The sequence below is a fragment of the Tenrec ecaudatus genome, chromosome 12, assembly GCF_050624435.1.
Source record: "Tenrec ecaudatus isolate mTenEca1 chromosome 12, mTenEca1.hap1, whole genome shotgun sequence".
NCBI lineage: Eukaryota > Metazoa > Chordata > Mammalia > Afrosoricida > Tenrecidae > Tenrec > Tenrec ecaudatus.
Genome location: NC_134541.1, coordinates 131,994,805 through 131,998,605, shown reverse-complemented (window position 1 = coordinate 131,998,605; position 3,801 = coordinate 131,994,805).

The following is a 3,801-nucleotide window of genomic DNA, read 5'->3' as shown; positions in this document are numbered from 1 at the left end:
CACACGAGCCACCACAGTGCAACAAACCGACAGACGACGACGTGTGTGAGAATGGTGCAGGACCTGATGCACATGGGTCGCTATGAGTCGGACCCTCACAGCAGAAGCACGCCCCAACTGAGGCCTCATTTGTCCTGGGGGAACTGAGGGAAGAAATGAAAGTGTGGTGTGCTCCACGTCACCCCTTTATCTTGCTCTTCCACCAGGAAAACTGTACCACCTTGCTACTTGGCTTTTTCTTTATTTTTAATCATTTTATTGGGGGCTCATACAGCTCTTATCACAATCCATACATAGATCACTTGTAAAGCACATTTGTACATTCATTGCCTTCATCACTCTCAAAACATTTGCTCTCCACTTAAGCCCCTGGCATCAGCTCCTCATTTTTAACCTCCTCTCTCCCCGCTCACCCCTTCCTCATGAACCCTTGATAATTTATAAATTATTATTTTGTCATATCCTACACTGTCCAACATCTCTCTTCACCCACTTTTCTGTTGTCTACCTCCCAGGGAGGAGGTTATATGTAGATCCTTGTAATTGGTTCCCCCTTTCTACCCCCACCTTCTCTCCACCCTCCAGGTATCATCACTCTCACCACTGGTCCTGAAGGGACCATCTGTCCTGGATTCCCTGTGTTTCCAGTTCCTATCTGTACCAGTGTACATCCTCTGGTCTAGCCAGATTTGTAAAGTAGAATTGGGATCATGATGGGGGTGGGGGGTGGAAGCATTTAAGAACTAGAGGAAAGTTGTAGGTTTCATCATTGCTACACTGCATCCTGACTGGCTCATCAGTTCAAGAGAGACTTGAACTCTTCCTCCTAGGGTGCACAGATGAATGAGGAGCTGCGATTAGATGTCACCTCCTGCCAATCATCTCAGGCCTAACCTCTGAGGTCAGCATCCTCACCCCTGGGAGGCGACCACACACACACACACACACACACACACACACTCACACAGCCATGGCCACAGAGCCTGCCTTCTGCCTGTCACTTCTGGCAGTCACGCTTGGGGCCGGCCCTGGGCTTGTCGCGAGGACTTGAACTCTAAAGGGCTGGAAGAACAGATCTGGTTTCTCACCCTTGCTTGAGTAGAATGTAAAGGGGCCTTTGTTTGAAAGCCCTGGCTTCTGCTCTCTGCAGCTTAGTCCTGAGTGTTGGGCCATTGCCGAGGGAAAAGAACTCAGGAAGCAGCAAGTTCTCCCGGTATTACTCCGTGAGCACCCCCAGGGGGCTGACCAGGTGCCCAGTGTCCTCCAGGTCAGACCCAAGGCTCTGGAGCTATGGGAGGATGTCAGAGGCTGCTTCTGGAGGATGAGGAAGAAGTAGGCCGGGGCTCTGCTGGACAAAGACAAGGGACAAAAGTGCTAGGGAGAAAGCAGGCATTTCTGTAGATGTCACCTGAGTATCAGGGGTGGGTCTGACATGGAGTCACCAAGCCCTGAAGGCAGGGAATGAATGGGTAGGATGGTGGGTGAGAGGCAAGCTGAGGCTGGGAAGGAACAGCCTGCTCAGATGTTGGGCTGGGGCTACTGAGGTGGACAAGGTGCAAGGAGGCCATACCAGTCCACTCTTGCTCGCCTGGGCTGGGAACAGAACAGATAACTCAAGTCCTGATCAATAGCCACAAAGACATCAAGAGTCCAGGAGGTGTCTGGCCCAGATTTGGTGTGAGGTCCTGGAGTCATCAAAGATCCGGGCACCTTCTGTCCTCCTGCTTTGGCATGCCAGTGCCGCCCTTGGCTTTCTGTCTGGGGGGGTCACAAGAGGGCTGCTGAAGCACCACACACTGGCGCCCACAATCGCACTCCAGGTGGTAAGAGAATAGTGGAGAAACTCCGCCTTCAGCAACTTGGCTCAGGCCATGCTGCCCAAAAGGCATTTCCTGCTGCCCCCAAGACTGGTCACTGGCAGAGTCAGAGGCCAATCTGGGGGAGTCAGGGTTTATTCTCCAGGTTGGGAACCTTGATCCCCAATGAACAAAACTGCAGTCTGTGAGCTCAGAGGAGTGGACAGGACTGGCTGTTGAGTGGGCCAACCCCCAGGCATGGAGGATGGTCCCCCCTGAAACTAATGCTGCACCTCTTTGGGTCTCAGGGGAGTTAGAAGAGCCCTCCCTAGGGAACTGGGACCACCTCCCTGCAGAGACAGAGAGCGGGAAGTGGTGGCTAGGGAGACTGGCTCAAAGCAGAGGTAGATCACGCCTCAGTCATGTCGCGAGTGGGAGCCCCTGGAAGATGCACCCCTGGTGAATGCGCGCGCACAGCTGCTCACTAAACAGAGGTTCAAGTTTACCCAGAACGGGGCTCAGAAGAAAGACCTGGCAAAATCTACTTCTAAAAAAGAAGTCATTGAACACTCGACGGGGCGCAGTTCTACTCTCACATGCGTGTGCCAACTTCATGAGTTGGAAGAAGGCACCTGGATAGGGCAAGGTCTGGAGTCAGGCTGTGGGTTCTAGCCAGCCCACCCTCACAGGCCCTCATCTGTTCTTCATAACTGCGGACCACAAGTCTCTCTCAGCCCCGTCTCTTCCAGACTTCCCCACCATCATGGGCACCTTGAGTCTGCCTTCTCCCAGAAGCTTACCGCTCCAGGATGACACCACACCTGTACCCTGCAGTGTCCCAGGCCTGCCCTCGGGCATGTGTGTTAAGCACCCAATTACTGTGGGAAAGGTTAGTGGTCCAAACTCACCCAGGGGTGCCTTGGAAGAAAGGTCTCTGCCTGCACAGAGATCACTGTGTTGACAGTCTACAGAGAGCCTTTCTAATCTACACACAGGGGGCAACCATGACCCGGAACTGATCGGACAGACTGGTCTGGCGGGGATGCATCTGGTTGAGAGAGGGCTTACAGCAAGAAGCCAACGCTCTCTTGTCAAGAGTGTTTCTCCTGTCAGCATCCCAATATTTTACACCTCGTCATCACGCTCATTGGAGGTGAGCACACAGTAGGCCCACAGGACAGGCCTGTGTCTCAGGAATGAAGAAGGGACCAGACTGGAAACACAAACAAAGGGCCCTGCTTATGGTCGCCCCCCGCCCTCAGCCTCCTTCCACCACCCACCAGCCCAGATAAGCCTCCCAAGTCTGAGAGCCTCCGAAAAAGAAATCTTTAACCCAATTATGTCAAACCCCACTGGATGCATTTGATCCGGGAAAAAATATCATCTCTGGCAATCATAAAGAATATTAAGGTATTAGCAGCCGCTGTCTTGGAATAGCGCTGAGAGGGGAGCTAGGAGTGATTGCCCAGCCATTGCTCAAAAACCAGCAGTAAAGGAAATTTACATTAGTGTGTAAATTACCCTCTCAGCAATATAAATTAAGATTTTATACCTCCTAATGATGGCAGGATAGGCTCTGGCTGTTCTGAGCAGAGATTTCGTGGATGAGGGAGCGACTGTGCTCTGAATCCAGCGGGCACCTGGGCTCCAGAGCTGAGCTGGAGTGGCAGTGGGGGGTGATGTGTGTCAGATTGTCACCTGCCTTGGAAGTCTGGCCCTGCTGGAAGACCCTTCATCCCTGCACAGCGAGGCCTGTTGTTGCTAAGCCCGGCCCTGACTCTGCAAAGCACCAAGGTACCTGGGCTTCCTCGAGCCCCAAACAGCAGCCGTGAGCCATCCCTCATGATGTGCCCTAAGAAGCAGACGGTGTAGGCTTTGCTTGGGGAGAGCCGAGCCAGGCTCACTTTTGCCACAGACACTGGGGGGCTGGAGCGACAGCTGCTCGGCTCTGTGGCAGGAAGACCCAAAGCAGTTTGGAATCATGGACCATTTGGCTGGAAGGCCT